This window comes from Neovison vison, chromosome 12, assembly GCF_020171115.1.
Source record: "Neovison vison isolate M4711 chromosome 12, ASM_NN_V1, whole genome shotgun sequence".
In the NCBI taxonomy this organism is placed as follows: domain Eukaryota; kingdom Metazoa; phylum Chordata; class Mammalia; order Carnivora; family Mustelidae; genus Neogale; species Neogale vison.
The window spans coordinates 5910519-5931913 of record NC_058102.1 but is presented as its reverse complement, the minus strand read 5'-3'; positions in this window follow the sequence as shown (position 1 = coordinate 5931913).

The following is a 21395-nucleotide window of genomic DNA, read 5'->3' as shown; positions in this document are numbered from 1 at the left end:
TCCCAAGAAAATAAAAACACTATTCAAAAAGATATGTGCACCCCTATGCTTGTTGCAGCATTATTTATAATGGCCAAGATATGGGAGCAGTCCCAGTGTCCGTCAATAGACGAACAGGTAACAAAGATGTGATATACACATGCATCTGTATCTAGACACACACACACACACGGCTATCACAGCCATAAAAAAGAATGAGATTTTGCCATTTGCTAGAACATGGATGGACCCAGAGAGCATTATGCTAAGTGAAATAAGAGAAAGACAAATACCATATGATTTCACTTATACGTGGAATCTAAAAAACAAACAAAAATAGAAATAGACTCATAAATTTTGAGAACTGGGGGTTGCCAGAAGGGAGGTGCGTGCAGGGATGGGCAAAATAGGTGAAAGCGATTAAATGGTACAAACTTCCGGGGCAACCGAGTGGCTCAGTTAAGCATCCTACTCTTAGTTTTGCCTCTGATCATGATCTCAGGGTCCTGGGACTGAACCCTGCAATGGGTTCAATGGGCTCCACATTCAGCGCAATCAGCTTGAGACCTTTTCTACCTCTCCTTCTCTGTCCCTCCCTGCCATGCTCTCTAAAATAAATTAAAATAAATCTTTTTTTTTTAAGATTTTATTTATTTATTTGACAGACCACAAGTAGGCAGAGCAGCAGACAGAGAGGGTGGGGGAAGCAGGCTCCCTGCTGAGTAGAGAGCCCTATGTGTGGCTCGATCTCAGGACCCTGGGATCATGACCTGAGCCAGAGGCAGAGGCTTAACCCACTGAGCCACACAGATGCCCCAATAAAAATAAATCTTAAAAGTGGTACAAACTTCCAGTTACAAAATAAATAAGTCACAGACTTGAAAAGTACAACATAGGGAATGTAGCCAATTTAATACAGTAATAACACTGCGGTGACAGACGGTGACAACACTTACCACAGTGAGCACAGCATAATGGGTAAAACGTTCAACCACTATGTGTGCACCTGAAACTAATGTAACACTGTACATCAAGAACATCAAGAATACTTCAAGAACAAAGTAAAAAGAGAAAAAGATCATAAACAATGAAAATTAGCCTCTCTTCCTTCACTCTCCACTGCAGACCAACGCAAGGCAGCCATCTGGAGCAAAGATACCCGCTCTGCAGACGCAGCTGACCTTCACAAAGGCCGTACCAGAAGGTGAGTCAGGCAGAGTCAGCAAATCCACTTAGTGAGCCCTGCGTAGAAGCTACACTCTGCCATTTCCTCCACGCCTGCTATGAAGCAGGTCTCTGGTCCTATTCTGACTCTCTCACAGGTCAGAACCTGAGTGAGTTTAACTTACTAACTCATTCAAACCCAATACCGGTACTCAATTATTGACATTTACTAAGCTCTCATCACACACTCTCCATAAAATGCTAATTTTAAGGGATACAGAGATCCACTTAGAGAGTCTCTGTCCGTCCCTGTGGTTCACTCATAATGAAGTTAAAACCAAAATACCTTTATTAAAAGGCAGAATGGGTACTCAGCACGCTGCTTCTCCCTCTCCCTCTGCCTGCTGCTCTGCCTGCTTGTACTCTGTCAAATAAACAAATAAAATGTTAAAAAAAGGGCGCCTGGGTGGCTCAGTGGGTTAAGCCGCTGCCTTCGGCTCAGGTCATGATCTCAGGGTCCTGGGATCGAGTCCCGCATGGGGCTCTCTGCTCAGCGGGGAGCCTCTCTCTCTCTCTCTCTCTGCCTGCCTCTCCATCTACTTGTGATCTTTGTCAAAAAATAAATAAAATCTTTAAAAAAAAAAAAAAAAGGCAGAATGGGGATGCTGGGAGGCTCAGTCAGTTAAGCACCCAACTCTTAGTTTCAGCTCAGGTCACAATCTTGGGGTCCTGGGATCAAGCCCCGCATTGGGCTCTCTGCTCAGGGGGGGCTTCCTCCTCTGTCTCTGCCAGTCTCTCTGCCTACTTGTGATCTCTGTCAAATAAATAAAATCTTAAAAAAAAAAAAATCAGGGTGCCTGGGTGGCTCAGTGGGTTAAAGCCTCTGCCTTCGGCTCTGGTCATGGTCCCAGGGTCCTGGGATCGAGCCCCACATTGGGCTCTCTGCTCAGCAGAGAGTCTGCTTCCCTTCCTCTCTCTCTGCCTGCCTCTCTGTCTACTTGTGATCTCTTTTAAATAAATAAATAAAATCTTTTAAAATAAATGAATAAATAATAAAACTAGATCAACTTCAGATAGACTAAGGCTAATGTGAAAAGCAAAACTTTAAAATTGTTAAAAGAAAATAAAGAATATCTTTATGACCTTAAGACAAGGAAGGATTCCCTTTTTTTTTACGTTTCTATTTATTAACCGACTGAGCCACCCAGACATCCCAGGATTTCCTTTAAAAAGTTATTAAAAGGGATGCTCTTGGTGGCTCAGTTAGTCGAGCATCTGCCTTTGGCTTGGGTCATGATCCCGGGGTCCTGGGATCAAGTTCCACATCACACTCCTTGCTTGGCAAGGAGCGTGCTTCTCCCTCTGCCTGCGGCTCCCCTGCTTGTGCGCGCGCGCGCTCTCTCTCTCTCTCTCACATATGCACACACACTCTCTCTCTGGCAAATAAATAGATAAAAATCTTTAAAAAAAAATAAAAGTCATTAAAAGTACCAATCGTTAAAGAAAAGAATATAGTGAACTGCACTGAAATTTAAAATGTTAAAAAAAAAGATAGCACAATGACAATAAAAACACATGGACAGCACTGAGTGTGGTACATAAACAATGAATCTTGGAACACTGAAAAAATAAAATAAAATTTTAAAAAAATTTAAGTGGAAAAAAAAACACATGGACAAGGTAGGAAGCGATATCTGTATCTCACAGAAACAGCAAATGGGCTATTATAAAGAATGAAGAAGAACCAACACAAATCAGTAAGAAAAATACGAACGGATCAGGCGTGTTCAGGGTGGTATGGCTGTAGACGTAAAAATACAGACAACCCAAAAGTAGTACAGGAAAGGACATGTCACCAAAGAGAACCTATTGAATTGCTAACACCCATATGAAAAGATGCCCATCCTCTTCAGTAACCAGGGAGAGGTAAATTAAGGCCAGAATGAGAGGAACATTTGACAGTCACTAGATGGGTACAATTAAGAAGTGTGACAGTAGGGTGACTCTTGATTTAGGCTCAAGTCAAGATCTCTGGGTCCTGGAATAAAGCCCTGCCTGGCTGGGCAACTGGGTAACAAAATGCCCAGGTATCTGATCAAACACTATTCCAGCTGTTTCTGCAAGGGTGTTTTTGAGAAAGATAAACATTTTATCTTATTTTTTTATTTGGGGGGGGTGCATAGGGGGAGGAGTAGAGGGAGAGGGACAAGCAGACTCCCTGCTAGGCGCAAAGCCCAAGGTGGAGCTCAATCTCAGGACCCTGAGATCATCATGACCCTGAGATCACGACCTGAGCTGAAACCAAGAGTTGGATGCTTAACTGATTAAGCCACCCAGGCACCCCAAGATTAGCATTTTAATCACTAGATTGCCTTTTACAATGTGGGAGGGCGACAATCTAATCAGCTGAATATATGAACAGAATTAAAAAGAAAAAAACCCTCCCCCAAGTAAAAGGGAATCCTCTACCTGCCAGCCTTCGGAGGGGCCTCCGACTGTCCCACAGTGTTGGGTTTGGGCCTACTGGCCCAGACTAGATTTGGGCCTGTCAGCCTGCATAACCACGCAAGCCAATTCCTTAAATCTCTTTCTACAGATACACACATTGGATTGGTTCTGTTTCTCTGGAGAACCCTAATACAATGCACACAATGGAATACTACTCAGCAGTAAAAATGAATTTGCAGATTACTTATGACTCTCTTTTTACAAAGCTCATAAACAAGAGGTGAGTATGTTATTTATACATACATATATTTATAAGATTTTATTTATTTATTTGACACAAAGAGAGAGACCGTGCACTAGCAGGAGTGGCAGGCAGAGGCAGAGGGAGAAGCAGGCTCCCTATTGAGAAGGAAGCCCGATGTAGGGCTCGATCCCAGGACCCTGGGATCATGACCTGAGCTGAAGGCAGATGCTTAACCCACTGAGCCACCTGGGCGCCCCTGTAAGTTTTGGGGTTTTTTTTAAAGATTTGAGAGAGAGACAGAGAACACAAGCAGGGAGGGGGCAGAGGGAGAGAGCAGACTCCCAGCTGAGCGCTGAGCCCACACAGGGCTCAATCCCAGGAACCAGAGATCATGACCTGAGCCAAAAAGAATCAAACTCTTAATAAACGAGCCACCCAGGTGCCCCAGTATTCTTTTTTCTTTCTTTTTCTTTTTTTTTTTTAAAAAAAAAAAAGCAAGGTAGAGACGCCTGCATGGCTCAGTTGGTTGTCTGCTTTCAGCTCAGGTCATGATCCCAGGGGCCTGGGATCGAGTCCCACATCCAGCTCCTTACTTGGCGGGGAGGCTGCTTCTCCCTCTCCCTGCTCTGCCTGTAGCTCTCCATGCTTCTGCTCTCTCACTCTCTCTCTCTCTCTCTCTGACAAATAAATAAATAAATAAATTTTAAAAATAGTTTTAAAAATAATAAATATATAAAAAGCAAGGTAATGAGGGAACGATAAAATATCCTGGATTACCTTTACACATTAGCAGGAAATGCCTCCCAGGAGCTGTGGTGCAAGATGGTTCAATTCCCAAGCTGGGAGGTTGGCTTCAGGGTCTTCATTGTTATGCTTCAAAACTTACTTATCCATCACCTGGTTTTACGTGAACTTTAAATTGTCTAATACAACATTTCCACACTATAGGCAGACCAGACAAGTGCCATAAGAAAGACACAAGGAGAGAAAACTGAGTGTCCAACAAACATCAGGCCAAAGGATAATGCTGAGACCCACGCCCCCAACCCCCAAAGGCTTTCCCAGCCAGTCTAGGAGATGCACTCTGACCTGAAGCCCCCCAAAGTTCAGAACATTAAGGCCTTTCCCCACCCCCCTTCATTTCAAGAACACTGGTCCACTTATTTCGCATGTGGAAGAAAGAAGAGGTTGGAAATGCCGGCGGGGCTAACTCCTCACAGAGCGAGGACTGAACCATGGGCCCCTGCCAGGTTACCTGTGCCTGCAGCTGGCCCCCAGCACTCTTTAGAGGCCACTCTTGGTACTTGACCTACTACTGCTCTCTGGCTCTCTGGGCCTTGGGGAGGTGGCTTGTTAGAGTAACAACCTTCTTCCTCACCCAACTGCAGTTCATTCCTGGTTCCTGCAGGGTGAGACCAGGAGCCACACCTGGTAGTGAAAGGCCAGTAGGAAGTCCTCAGGGACAGCTGGTCACAAGCTCCAGACTAGAAGAGAGGGACAGGGCCAGCTCAGACTGGGCAGACACTGCCACAGCCCCTTCTTCTGGCCCCTTCCCCATGAGCCTGTCACATCCACAGGATCATCTGGGGGTTCACAGATGTGGAGGAACAGTGCTGCGTGCATGCTTCCCTGTCATGCTGAGGCTTAGTGGAATGAGGACTTGATGTGCTTGCTGCTGGGTTCTGGAAAATACTTCTGTATTTATGGAGACTCCTTCTAGATTTTCACTTAGATTTTTATTGGGATTATCTGCTGTTTTTTATTAAATGCCTTTTAAACAACTGTTAATATAGTCAATACAGGTTTTCTTTCTAATGTCATGTGCTGAATTGTTAAGCATAACTTTAACTGAGCACTTACTATGCACCAAGTCCTGCTCTAATCACTTTCCATTATTATCCCACCTTCAGCCCTTCCGTCAACCCGATATGATCAGATATGATCGCACTACTCTCGTCCTGCTACTTCTACAGATAACATTGAAATTCAGGAGATTTAAATACTTCAGCCAAAGTCAGAGAGTTAAGTAAGAGACACCAGGACTAGGACACAGCCGGCTCTCACTCCCTGAGCCAGAGCCTTTTCCAGCTGACATACTTCTTATTAGGACACCCCTGTACTTTCGGAATACACCTTACTTGGTTGTGGAGAGTACATCTTTTTTTTTTTTTAATTCAAGTATAATTAACATGCACTATTATATCAGGTTTAGGTACACAATACAATGATTCAACAATTCTATACATTTTTCAGTGTTCACCACAATAGGTGTACCACACATCCCCTTTATTTTACTATTCCCCTGCCCACCTCCTCTCTGTGATCTTTTAATACACCACAATATTCAAATTACTGTTCTATTTAGAAATAAACTTAGAAATATATTTAGAAATGTTGCAAGTAAATAGAAACATACATATGTGCACGCGCGCGCACACACACACATACATACAAAGGGGACAACTGGTCTATTGTTTTCTCTAGACCATGGAAGGAACAGGAAATCTAACCACTGTAAGATTATTTATTTATTTAGTTGACTGGCAGAGATCACAAGTAGGCAGAGAGGCAGGCGGGGGGTGGGGGAAGCAGGCTCCCTGCTGAGCAGAGAGGGCTCTCTCCCAGATGCAGGGCTTGATCCCAGGAGCCTGGGATCATGACCTGAGCTGAAGGCAGAGGATTAACCCACTGAGCCACCCAGGTGCCCCAAATCTAACCACTATAAAGACATGACATATATGATTACATAAAAATATTTAAATGTTATGGGAAAAGACTATCTAAACAAAATAAAAACAAATTATAGAACAATACTCAAAGGGACATTTTTGTAACTACATACAACAAAGGATTTATAGCCCAATATACAAGAGCTCCTAAAAACTGTAAAGAAAATCCAATAAAAGAAAAAAATGGACAAGAAATATGGATAAAGAACTCCTAGAAGAAATACAAATGGCTAATAAATATATGTAATGTTGTGCAGCCTTACCAGTACTCAGGAAAATGGAAGAACGGGATGCTATTTTCACCCATCATATTAGCAAAACCCTAAGTCTGGTGCTGGTGGGAATGCCCAGAACAGGCACACAACTCACACACACTGTTGGTGTAATTATGTCCTTAAAAAAAGCCTGAAGCCGGGCGCCTGGGTGGCTCCGTGGGTTAAAGCCTATGGGTTCGGCTCGGGTCATGATCTCAGGGTCCTGGGATCGAGTCCCGCATCGGGCTCTTTGCTCAGCAGGGAGCCTGCTTCCCTTCCTCTCTCTCTGCCTGCCTCTCTGCCTACTTGTGATCTCTCCCTGTCAAATAAATAAATAAAATCTTAAAAAAAAAAAAAAAAAAAACCTGAAGCAATTCAATCTGGCGAAACTACGAGCACTGCGGACATGAGGAGACACCCGGAGCGCAGTCCTCACTCAGGCGACAATAAACACGTCCAAGACACAGTGCAGGCCATTAGACCTTTGTTCTCAGAGTGAGCTACGGGAAACGAGAGCGGATTGCTGAGTGCTACCTACTTATGCTCTCGCTTTTACTGAAACACGCACAGGGGTCTGTGAGAGCCTAGAGCATGTTGTGGAAGGCTCTGCTGCACCACGTCGGTGCTGGCTTATCTCAAGCGCTGGGACTGGAAGTTTACTACCCCCTCCGTGCGTCCGCCTTTTGCTGCACTTGGCAGGAACATAGAGTAACAAAGGCAACAACCTGTAACTCTGAGAAATCTAACGAAGAATATTACAAACTGCTTTCGTCGACACACAGCCAAAGAAGGGCACAAGGTCCACATCGGGTCGGTGGTGGAGCCGGGAGTGCACCTTCTGTCGGGCTGATGACTACGAAGCTGGGCTCTGCATCCAGATGATGCCGCTTCTCCTCACTTGAACTCACTCACCCACAAACGGGGCAACCCAAGAAGGCCTCACCTCTCCTACTGACAGTGAGTTTGGGGAGGCAGTCTGGAAACAGGTCCTGAACTCTACATATTAACAATGTTTCTTGAGCTCCCATGGATGATGTGCTATACTTTTTTGCCTACAGAAGTTCACATGAACTCATCTGAGACGCACACACAAGTGTCTTTGCATCCTAGATGCATCCCGGCCCTGAGTTAATGTATTATCCCATTCCACACAGCACCCACAATGCATTTCCAAACAGGCTGCTCCTTGCCCAGCACCCATGTCTCCGCCTTCTGGCAACAGCCTTCCAGCTGGGCTTTGGGGAATCCCTCTGCCCACGGAGACAACGGACCCTCCCCTGGCTCTTTTTTGGTCCATGAGGTCTCCCTACCCACTGTCTTCCAAGCGATTTTATGCTTAGGTTAGCTTAGAACCACAGGACCGTAACTGGTATAGACCAAAGGAACACTGTCCCTCTTGACCAATTCCCTGAAGCAGAGCACAGAGGTGTTACAAAGTTTTGTCACTTAGGAGAAACAGCGTGTGCCTCTACAAAGGTCTGAGACACAGAAACTTCAAAACTACTTTATATTTTCTTACCACTTCCCAAGACCCAATGATAGTTACATCTGTTTAAATCTCTACTTAGAGAAAAATATTCAACTAAATACAGAAAGAAATGATTGGCCCAGGTCAAATACCTACTTCTCCATGAAATCTCTAATCCCTTCCTGTTCGGAATAGACACTCTCTCTGAAGGCATCTGCCACAGTCTAATTTGTGCCACAGACATGGCCCCCACAGGCTAGAAACTTCCTGCGAGCAGAATCCCTATCTAATTCACTAAAGGACCCCCTTGGCATATCAACTACACGGGGCAAACAGACCCATACACTGCCCAATGTGCTAACAAGTGTTTGTCTCTGGGAAAATTATTAACAAGATAACTCACTAAAATGGAATCAGGAAGTTGGGGCGGGGGGGGCACCCAAGTCCTACCTCTGGTTAGTCAACTGTAGGCCCAACAGAAAGATATGGACTTGACCTTGCAGAGATTTGACCTTGCATACATACCACTCTACTACTCCGGTGGGAGAAAGAGATGCTTTCCTTATCCCTCCGTTAAGAGCTGAGCCAATGAAAAACCACCATACTTCCAGCCTCCACATTCCACTTCAGTGGACTTTTAGTTTATAACAACCTTCCCGGTTTACTCCTTTCTCCTTAAAAAAGTTTACCTCTCCTTCGTTCCCTGGACTTGCCTATCATTTTGCCAAAGATTGTTTGTTCCAAATTGCAATTCTCTTATTTTCGAATAAACACATCTTTTGCTGGTAAAATAACTGGGAGTTTTTAATCTTTAAAGTTAACGTCCCCAGGGGCGCCTGGGTGCCTCAGTGGGTTAAGCCGCTGCCTTCGGCTCAGGTCATGATCTCAGGGTCCTGGGATCGAGTCCCGCATCAGGCTCTCTGCTCAGCAGGGAGCCTGCTTCCTCCTCTCTCTCTGCCTGCCTCTCTGCCTACTTGTGATCTCTCTCTGTCAAATAAATAAAATCTTAAAAAAAAAAAAAAGTTAACGTCCCCAAACCTATTTATGCCAACTGCACCTATAAGTATATATGTTTAAAAATAAGCATTTATAGGGATGCCTGGGTGGCTCAGTTGGTTAAGCAGCTGCCTTCGGCTCAGGTCATGATCCCAGCGTCCTGGAATCGAGTCCCCCATGGGGCTCCTTGCTCAGCAGGGAGCCTGCTTCTCCCTCTGCCTCTGCCTGCCATTCTGTCTGCCTGTGCTCACTCTCTCCCTCTCTCTCTCTGATAGGAGAGAGATATAAATAAATAAAATCTTAAAAAAAAAAATAAGCATTTATATATGGATATACATATATATGGATTTATATGAGTATGCATAAACACACTTAACTATATAAACCCATGAAATAATTACACAGTTGTTTCTATGAAAAATTACAATTAGCTAATTTTTTTTTTAACTTTTATAAACCTACATAAATTACAGGTGTATTCACCCAAAGGATTGGGTGAAAATTTGTAAAACTCTAGAATATAGCAACTCAAGCTGCTTCACCCATCATTATTCTCAATCCTCTTCAAGCAAAACCTGAAAATGGAAGGCAATAGATTATGGCTGTGGTTTATACAAGAAAATAAGGGATAATTCTGATCCACAGATTCAAAATAAAAGAAAAGGTCAATAAAAGACTGGCACATCAGATACACTGACTTTTTAAGTTAAAAATAAAATGCCTACATTATGTACCGTTCTGTATTATTCCTGCTTCATCCAGCCTGTTCAGTTAGCTGACCGGTGGCCTGTCCCAGTCTCAGAAGACAAATGCTGAGGGCCCACTGGTCAGATGTCACGTCAAGTACTAGCCCCCGCGCAGCCTCTCGGGAAATAAACTGGGAGACTCACACAGACTCACACACTGGAAGGCGCACACAGCCTACGGGGCACAGCACTGAGCGAAGCATTAAACACATTCTTCCCACCATCAATGAAAACAGAACAGCTATGTAATTTGTTTAAAGACCAGTAAAATTAATAAAGGTAGCTAATTCAAAATTCTCAATTTCCAATCTGGAAGAAAAGCCGAGGGCTTCCTGAAGGCCCTGTGATGCTGGTGTCCGCCTAAGAACACGGCTCCAGCTCGCCCATCTCCCCAGACTGAACCTGGGGATGCAGAGAACTCACCCGCCGGGGACAAAAGCACAATGGCTGACCCAGGACAGCTGGGTAACTCCACCTGACACGAAGACGGCTCCAAGTGGAAAAACCACTCCCTTTATTTGGTGCTTCAGGGCATCCGGGAATAAAGAGCAAAGTCAAGCAGAAGGAAATGGAAATTAAATGTCTCTTACCTCACCTGTGCCAAGATGTTGCAAAGCTGTGGCCTAATTTGACTGTTACAACCTGGAGGAAAGGCTGAACACCTCCCCATTACAGAGGCACATTGGCGCATCAACAATGCCACCCATTTAATGACAGCGAGGGTGTACAGCCAAGCGGTTATGACTGACTACTCCAAAAGAGGCAAATCCTTGCCCAAAAAAAGCAAGGGGCGGGGGGGGCGGGGGAATAGTTGGAAAACAGAAGTGGGGCCAACACTTCATTTTCCTTATACTAAATTAAATCCTAAAAATGGATATACGTTGGTTTGTTTGTTAAGGTAACAAAAGTCAGGAAAGCCGGCTGCTTCCTATAAAAAATGAAATCAGGAAGTGAGTGGGAACAACATGACCAGAGAGAAGCCCTCTCTCTCAACAGCACACCCCTCAGAACAGGGTGCTCGTGCCCAGAGCTACTTCTATGGGCTCCACACTCCACCCATCAGGACCTGAAGATGGGTGCACTCGGAGGCCCCATGGTGCTAACTCTTGGTTCCCTCCCCAAACCCTGACCACATCCAGACCCAGTTCCGAGGCTCAGCAGGGTCACCCTTTACTAGCCAGCACCCCCAACCAGCCACACCAGCCATTAGCCCTCAGCCAACCCCTCAGAAGGACCCCCCTGGTTTTTTAAACACTTGTGAGCATAAACAAATGAGTACAATGAATCACACACACACACACACACACCAGCCAATGAGTACAATGAATCACACACACATACCAGCCATCCAGCCTCAACTGAGTGTATGTAACCTGCGCTGGCCTCTGCACCACATCATATTCTGGAGGAAGAGTTAAATTGGAAAAAAGATCCTTGTAATCTGGCAACTGCCTCCACCCTACCCCCAGCCCCCATTCACTAAGCAAACCAGGTTCCCGCCCCAGGCCCCACAGCCCAATCTCCACTCCAAGCAACCCCACCCCCACCCCAACCCCCACCACGCCCCGCCTCACCACAGGAATGTAGGACTAACTTATCCACTAAGGGTACATGGAGAGCCGCTGGCTGCCTGTCTCTGAGACCACAGAACCAGCGCAACGGACACATCAAGGTCATCTTGACGGAGCCTTGGAATCCGGCCCACTGCCAATGTCCAGAGGCAGGAGGCTGGAGCTATCCTTTCAAAATCGATGATTCTCTCGCTCTGTAATCCTGATCAAGCCACCCCATGTCCATTTCCCTTTTCCTAGAATTAATACAGAAAAATAAGTATTTGACAAAGGAGAGACATGAAAAGAAGACCAAGAGCTCCACTGGGAGATTAAAAAGAAGGAAATGATCGCTAGCAAAAGAGAACTTGCCCAATGGAAAAGAAAAAGCAATCCAAACTAAGCAAAAAGATGCTGCTGCTGTAAGCCACAAAGCTCAGCCACAGAAGTGGTCAGCAAGTCCGGCAGCCACCCCGGCTATTCAGGAAAGAGCAGTGGCCAGCCAGCTGAAACGTCCACAAGCATAAATCAAGGGCAGCATCAGTGCAGCTCAACAAATTGAAAAGAGCCACCCTGGCGCCCAGTCCCCTTTCCAGCCGTGCTACCGTGAAGCCGCTAGCTCCTGGTCCAGTGGCATCTCCGATGCTGCACCGAGCTCCACTGCCTGTGCACATCACACGTTCATGGAGGCCCCAGGCTGGGGAGCGTCTGCAGCTCTACCCCCGCCTCAGTCTCGGCAGACCAGGCCCGAGCCATGTACTTCACAGCATTTAGATGAGCTCAGGACACATATCACCACTGACACCCCAAGGCGGAACTCTGTGTGAGCAGAGGCCACAAGCCCACATCCCCAGCTACCCTCACTGCTCTCTGCAGCCTGGCACAGACCCACTGGACACAGAGAGAGGAGTCTATGCCACGGAGCTCCAGAGTGTGGCACATCTACAAAGCCCACAGCATGGGTGAAAGACCAAGAGAGACTGGCTTTCAGTCCTGGATCCGCACTGACCAGCTACAGGACCATGAGCACATACCTTTCCCTCTCTGGAGCGGTTTCCTTTATATGTAAAAAGGAGGTAACAGTATTGGCCTCGAGGCACCAAGTGCCAGTTGACTGGAAAGCATGGAAGTACCTGCCACGTGGTGGGTGCTGGACCACAGACACACTGGGATGGAAGGGCTGGCTGGCTCTCCACAGAGAAAGACTCTAACTCAAGGCCCTAGATGACATCCCTAAATGCAGCTGGCTTTTCCCCTCAGGGACCTCACTGGCCACCTACTGTGGTGGTTCAAGACCACTCTGAGTTCAGGAACAACACCTACCTACCCCCACTGGTGCCATGTTCAGAAGTTAGGCATGTGCCAAGAACAGGAGTGGACCACAGCCCAATAAAACTTGAACTCATTTTCATAAAGATATAACCTAACCTTCTATTTCCCCTACCTCCCTCCACCGTCTCCCCCTCCAAATACAAAAGTAGACAAGTGAGATCGAGGATTCCTGCCTCCTAGTAACTTAAGGGGAAAATACATTCTGCAATGAGCTGAAAATTTAATTCAAAGGTTCCTATCTCACAAACCCCTACGAGTCCAGCCTCAGCACTCGCTGGCCAGAAGTCTAGCTGCTCCTAGAACCACAGCGGCTCAGGAGTAAACTCGTGTAGTCACGGCGTGTGGACTAGAGTGAAATACAGCAAAACATTTCTAAATAACTCTCGTACTAAAATAAACCCAGTTAACGTTTCTTATCAGACTTCCTTCTCTTTCAAAGAGAGACACCAAACTACTTTTAATCCATGTTGGCTCTAAAGCTCCAAAGAAGCATTTTCAAAAATTCAAATTATTCACTGAGTCTGCATAAAAATTATGCCATTACACACATTTGGAAGGGAAATGCACATATTTAAATCCATGATCTAAAAAACGGTCCAAAAAATTGTGTGTTTCTTAACACAATAGAAAACTTATTCTCCCAAGAGGAAAGAAAAAATCTATGTAAGCTCAGAATTTAAAGGAATCATTGAGTGATGGTTTTTAAATACACCTTATTTCTGCAGTGAGTCCATGTTACTTCCCCTACTAAGGCACCCTGACAACTGAGGGTCCACATATTACTCACGCCACACTCATACATCCCACACACGTCTACGTGCCTATTACACACCAGCACAGACCTAAGAACCGTGGATTCCAATATATAAGATAGTCCCTGGGGCGCATGGGTGGCTCAGTGGGTTAAGCCGCTGCCTTCGGCTCAGGTCATGATCTCAGGGTCCTGGGATCGAGTCCCGCATCGGGCTCTCTGCTCGGCGGGGAGCCTGCTTCCTCCTCTCTCTCTCTGCCTGCCTCTCTGCCTACTTGTGATCTCTCTCTGCCAAATAAATAAATAAAATCTTTAAATAAATAAATAGATAAATAAAAGATAGTCCCTGCCTCCATGTCCCTGAGCTCCCAGCCCAGCAGAGCAGCCGGCAATCATACCATATATGAGATACACTGGGACAGGTAAGAGCCTTGTACTCTGCAGGACCAGGGGTGGGGGGTGGGGGTAAAAGTAGTGTTGAGTTTTGAAGGCTGAGGAGGAGTTCAGCAGGCAAAGACAGAAGATAGGGCATTTGCAGCTGAGGTAACAGATCTATGGAAAGGGAGAAATACACAAAGCTCAAAGGGGCAAGAGATAAGGTTGAAGGGGTGAGCAGGGGCCAGATCACAAGCTTGGACTTTATTGCGATGGCAACAGGGAGCCACTAAAAGAATTTTAATCTGGCCAAACAGCAGCCCAACTGCTCCCACTGCTGATAAAGAAATGAAGACTCAGAAGAGAGCAACATAAACCACCCTTCCTATTTGGTTCAAAAGAGTTAATGAAAAATGTTAAACCAAATCCCTCCTCCAACATTCAGTAACGAAGTGATAAGCATGGCCCAAAGACCTCTTACATCTGGTCACCTGCTCCGCACCTCTTTCCCCATCTGTAAAATGGGCTGTAGCCCTCCCAGAGGGCCGTTGAAAGGACTGCATGGAAAACACGCACCCGGGACTCAGAGCCCAAGGAAAGCTCCACTGCTGTTGGGTGCTGGGGGTGATATCAGCAGTGCTCGTTCTAGGAGCTTCAGAAGTGCCAGCAGTACGCAAGACCAAGGGCGCACAGGTCAAAAGGCAGGTGAAGATGACTTTCTGGCCGCCTGAGAAGCTGCCGCATAGCGGTACAAAGGTGGAGGCTGCCCGGACCCCTTTGGGCGGAAGGGAAAAGAAGAGCGAGCACCCACCCCTCGCGGACACGGTGACAGAGCTGCGCTGAGAGGGCTCTAGTCTGCGGCAGCTCACAGGACTGCCACCCCCCCCAGACGGGGAATGGCCCCATTCACCTTTCCACGTCTCCAGCCTGGGCCCCACCTCCTCCAGCCAGGCGCAGGCGGCTTACTGTGCCCTCATCAGCTTACAGCCGGCGGCCTCCACAACCACCTCTACGCACGAGACACTGCCCAGAACCTACCCACCAGGAAGTCCTTAAAGGCTCTGTGCCCGGGGTTCTGGAAAACCCAGAATAGTGGAAGAGACCACAGGAGACCCCAGCACACTTCTCCCAGCCCCTCTCACACCCGAGCAGGTGAGAGGGCCCCTGCTGTCAAGGGGCTTAAGTCTCAAGTGAAATGAAAAAAAAGCAAGGCTGTGTGAGGCTGATGAGAATTATAAACAGTCCCAAAGGGAGGAGATCTGTGGGTCTAGAACCACAATTCCCAGAGCTTTGGATTTCACTAACTAAAAATCTTCCCCCAAATTTGGGCGGCTTTTCAAAAAATAGTGCTGAAACAACTAGATAGCTATCCACATGTGAAAATACAAAGAGAATTCCATACCTTACACTGTACACAAAAAATAACTCTAGATGGATCACAGACCAAAATTAAAACCTAAAACTGTAAAACTACAGAAAATATAAGAAAATATGCGTGACCCTGGATTAGGAAAAGATTTTAGCTATGACACCAACCAAAAAAATACAAACTGACTTCAGGAAAAGATTTTAGCTATGACACCAACCAAAAAAATACAAACTGACTTCATCAAACTATTTCAACCTCTGCTCTTCAAAAGATACTGTTAAGAGAATGAGGCCTGCCACTTAACCTAGGCCCAGCTTCCCACCTGCAAAATAAAGCTATCATAAGGATAAGTGTAATCATGCACGGAAAAGTAGGGCACTGCCACAAAATAAGCCTCCATAAATATTAAATTTTTAAACATCATTATGATAATGACAAAGTAAAAAACCAGTTCAGGTAAGGCAACAACCTGCACCCTGCTGAGCCCTGAATAAAGCTTGGGTCACAGGCTGCTAAGGAATCATGCCTCCTGGTCAGCGACCAAAGGGCCTGCCCTGAAATTAAGTAGCCCCCTGCCATGGCACGCACCCGGGCAGGGCAGCTGAGCAGACGTTTCTCGGGAAGGAAAACAGGAAGTGTGGAAAAGACAAAGCGAAGCTAAGCGCCCGTGCCTCTGGGGCTTGGTAGTCACCATCCAGCTTGGCTAAGAAGCTGCCAGGATGCCTGAGCCTTCAGAGCCTTCAGAGCCTGCCAGAGCCTTCACCACACACAAAACCAAAGGTTCAGCCGGTTGCCTAGGCAACGGCCAACCTAGGCACACTTACACATCTGTGGAAAGCGGGGCAAAGTACAGTTCCCATACTTCATGATACAAACACAGAAGGCCAAGCACAGAGCAAAGCAGGAGTCTAAAATCTGGGTTTACTGACAGAATAAACTTGAGTGGGGAAGGACAGCGCCAAGCCAAGCCCCGCAGTGCTGGCGGCAAAACCCACTTTGTGTCTGAGAGGCAACACTCCTGTCACGCTTCTGTGTTGTGATCATTTCCTCTTACTTCTACCTCAGTGTAGTAACGTCTTGCTTTGTTGTGGACGTCAGCCTTTCTTCCCTAGGATAAGAGGAACCGAGAATAGAGTTTTTGTCCCCCCAGGGGCCAGAGAACTAAAGGGAAGCAGGCCCTGCCCACCCCAGAGACGGAGGATGTGATGGAGGCCCAGCAGGAGTCTGAGGGACAAGGCACTGAGGCCCAGCACTGCTTCCACCTGAGCCCCTCCTCATCCCTCATAAAACACGTTTGCTTCTGCAGACCCTGGAAAAGGAGCCACCAGGAAAACAGGACTCCGCTCAGTCTCAGGGTGGATCCGGAAGGGACAGTAGAAGACGAAGAAGCCAGCCAGGCCACAGTGAAGGGACACTGTGAAGGGCAGGGCAGGACACAGCAACTTCCCAACAGAAAAAACAAACACAAAAACAAGGAGGGTAAGTACCAACATTAAAAACCTCCTAGAATGTTCTCTGAGATGATGGTCTCTAACAACTAACAGCACCAGGAGCATCTGTGAGAGCAGCCTCTAGAAGATACGCAAGGTAAAATCTGCAGGGTCGCTCGACCCCTGGGCTGTCCCGCCATACCGATGACCCTGACAGCAACAACGTGGCACAATGTCCTTCCCAATACACACACTGTAAATGAGGAAAAGAGGGGAACAAGTTCAGAGAGATGCTGTGCTTCCGAGTATCAGGACCACCGGGTTGACGAAGAAATGCAACCACAAACATTTACAGCCTTGGGAATGTCGAACATGAGCTTGGGTGATTATAAACACAGCAGAAAGGCTTTTTCAAAGACTGTTTCTCGCTTATGAAAAGAAAGCATCTAAGTAAAATGATATCCAGAAACCCAGAAAGGAAATGTGACTCATTTGAGAAAACCTCACTAAAGTTTCTTATCTCACAGATACTTGGAAGTTCTAGAGGCCAAGGCATGTTAACAAGAAAGAGTCCCTCAATACTTTCACCCATAAATACCAGAAAAATAAACCCAGAGCAACAGAGGAGGCATTCAATACACTCTAAGATGCTCATATCCTTTAATCCAGGATTTCTATTTCTGAGAATTTATTCCCAGGAACTAATCTAATCACACAAATGAAGAAAGGAAAAGAAACCTGTAAACTACAAATTCATCTACAACAGCAAAAAAAAGTTGGAAATTACCTAAAATGGCCAGCAATAGGGAAATGGTTTAATCTCATTACATCCACAGGATTATGCAATCATTAAAGGTCTTGTTAAAGGCAACAGTAAAAACCCAGAAAATATCTTATAAAATATTTAAGTCGATCTCAACAATACAATCCTAACAGCGAAACAGTGAAAAAGAAGCAGGCACGTGTGGTCAACGCTGGCTTCAGAGCCACTGTTCTGAGCACCTGAACGACCTTGGACTAGGCACACAATCTCACTACCTGCCGAGTCCCTGCACTCCAACTAGTAACCTCATAGGTACACAGAGGAAATGCACCTCCTGCCTCTTCTGAAGCCTGGAACAAAGCAGGTAGCTAATGGGTGGCAGCTACTCCTTCTAAGGTACATTAAAAACCTCTCTACACATGTGGAAGGTAAAACAAAAAAGAGTTCTTTATTCCTTTTTTTAAAGATTTTATTTATTTAACAGAGAGAGAGGTGCACAAGTAGGCAGAGAGACAGGCGGGGGGGGGGGTTGAGGGGGAAGGGGTGGAGGGCAGGGGAGGGGGCGCGGGAAGCAGGCTTCCTGCTGAACAGAGAGCCTGACAAGGCGCTTGATCCCAGGACCCTGAGATCAGGACCTGAGCCAAAGGCAGAGGCTTAACCCACTAAGCCACCCAGGCGCCCCAAGAGCCTTTATTCAGAAAATTCTATGCTGCACCTTCAATATTTAAAAGAACTAAAAAAAAAAAAAAAAAATTTAAAGAACTAAAAGACAAGAAAGGGAGGAAAAGCCTTTCGACAATTATCACAAGCATAAAACAACCATCTGCTCTAATTTACCTCAACAAATGATCTTCAATTGATACCACAATGTCAACAAAATGTGAAGATCTTTCACAATTTTACATAGTGCAAAATGAATGCTCTACAGAAACATAATTTCTTCTCTTTCAAATCGCTGCTTTTGAACAGCTTATGACACCTTTCAAAATACAGCTAGTGGAAGGTAAGGAAAGGGCACAACTAAGCAGGGAGCTCTGGCATCCCCAGGCATGCTGTTCCCGCTGCTCCCAGTCGGGAGCGGGACAGGCGCCGCAGAGACGATGGACAGGTGGATGATCGCCACCGCCCTGGTCACACACCTAACAGCTGGGCTGTGGAGAGGCCTCTCCCTTTTCTGCCCTTATCTCCCCGCTGTGTAAATTGCTGCAAACTTTAAGGTTATCTTAACCAAGTTAGTGGCAGGCAGAGATCCTATCTTAAAAGACCACATAACTTTCCTCTTTTCTGTTTCTGAGGGGTGGGGAGGGAAGATTAACGTTTAAGGTTTATTTTCATATGAGGGTGAGTGACTCAGAATCCACTTATTCAAGGAAGCAAGATAAGTGGCAAGAGCGAGGCTTCAGGGGTGCCTGGCCGGCTCAGCTGGTAAAGCATGCACCGCTTGATCTCAGGGTCGTGAGTTCAAGCCCAGGTTGGGCATAGAGTTTATTTAAAAAAAAAAAAAAAAAAAGAATGTGGCTTCAGAGTCCAGTGGAAGGCCGCCTCTCGACCTTCTCAGTGGAAGGTCATCGCATGATGACTCTAGGAAGGTCATTTATCTCTCAGAACTTTGACTTACTTACGTGTAAAGTGGAGTTAATGCGATCTTGCTCCAAGAATGAAATGAGCAGGAATGTAAAGCTTCTTATATGATCCCTCAGAAACCCCAGAACCCAGGGGCTTGACCCAATGGTGACCCCCAGCCCTGACCGACCCCCACTGTCACAGGCCTCCTCACTGGCACCCGCGCAGACTCAGCTGATGATGCATTAGCTGGTGCGGACGTCACAGGTGCCACCTTAATTAAAACACTGTCACGCCCAAGCTAAACAGCTTCCCAGCAGGCCAGCTCCGGCCTCCAGCAACCAGTCAGCTACAAAGCCCACTAATAAGGGCCTTGGAGGTCCGTGCAGGGAGCACAGCCTGCTCTGTGGTTCCTCTGAAGACCACAATGCACAGACTTGGCACACTCAGTTGGCGACAACATAATTGAGTACAATGGAACACATAGTTTAAAATATGAACATGTTGGGCGCCTGGGTGGCTCAGTCGTTAAGAGTCTGCCTTTGGGGCGCCTGGGTGGCTCAGTGGGTTAAGCCGCTGCCTTCGGCTCAGGTCATGATCTCAGGGTCCTGGGATCGAGGCCCGCATCCGGCTCTCTGCTCAGCACGGAACCTTCTTCCCCCCACCCCCCTGCCTGCCTCTCTGCCTACTTGGCATCTCTTTCACTCTGCCAAATAAATAAATAAAATCTTTAAAAAAAAAAAAAAAAGAGTCTGCCTTTGGCTTGGGCCTTGATCCCAGGGTCGTGGGATCAAGCCCCACACTGGGCTCCCTGCTTCTCCCTCTCCCACTCCCCCTGTTTGTGTTCCCTCTGTGTGTCTCTCTGTCAAATAAATAAATAAATTTAAAAAATATATATATGAAAATGTTCACAAACCATGGTCTGGGCATCACTTAAAAATTTCATTCAATTGAATAGGACACTTCAAAACAGTAGGCGCAGTTCATTCTGTCTGTTAAAGACTGCAGGCAGGTGCCAGCCGGGGCCCCGTACCTGGGCTCCCTGGAAGCCCAAATTAGGGTGGAGGCCCTTGTGGGGTCCCGGCCGGCTGGTCTCAGGCAAAACCACCAACCCTCCAGTCACTCCTCTTCTCCTCCTCTGAGCAAGAAAGAAGGGAGCCAACCAAAAGAGCTGGAAACAAAATGCAAGCTATGGGAAAGTTCTGGTGAACTGCAAATGCCTACACAACCAAGCCATTTTTATATACATTTATTTCCATTCTCAAATCAGGTTATTACTTACATACTATTTCTAAAAGTAAAAGGGTAATGGTGCAGTCTGGGAAACGAGGAGAAACTTTCCACAGTTCTGCAGCCTTAACTACCATCGCTGTCTGCATTCAGCTAGCTTGAGCACGTGACCAGTGCGCACGACCTGACAACTCACCTTCTCAAGGCGAGCTCACTCGGCATGAGCCATCACCACCCTCATGCGTCTCCAGTCACAGGATTTCTCCAACCTAGAACATTCAACTTGGCCACAGAATCGCCAACCCAGAAGGAGCAAGGCTTCAGCGAGGCTGGGGTGCCCTCACGACCCGGAGGCGATAGGACCAGCCTAGGCCCTCAACCCAACAGGAAGGGCAGATGCAGAAAGGTGGCAAGAAGGCCTGGCAAGTGCCAGGATGGGAGGGAGGGGACTCCATGCAGGGCCGGTGGCCTCGCCCACATCAACAACCCCGCCATCACACTTACGACCCTGAGTCACCAAAGCAAGGTCCAAATAGACTACCTACACTTAGGCTGGAGGAAAGAACACACAGTAGGAGGATTTTCAATAGAACTGGATAACAGAACATCAAATTAAGCACTTGAATGGTACACTTTGCTTAATTAGCAAGTTCACTTAAGTAGACCTTGTACTCTGAGCAATACTCAAGTTACTGAGCCAGCGCCATGGACCCAGCACAGGTGCAGACCTCTCAGGGTCCAGTACCCCACACCGCCCTCCCTCAGCTGGAGGACGCGGAGGCTGTCAACATCCCAGTTCTGAAGATGCTGAAGCATGTGGCCAAGGAAGGGCCACCCTGTTACCTAGTGGTAGAGGCGAACTCCAGCCGGGGCTGTGGGACTCTGAAACCATGTTACCTCCTACACCTTACTGCAATATGACCTTCCTTCTGGCAGTGAAAGTTACCTCCTGACTGCATGGATCTGTGACCAAAGACCACACGGGAAGGGCAGCAGAACCCAGG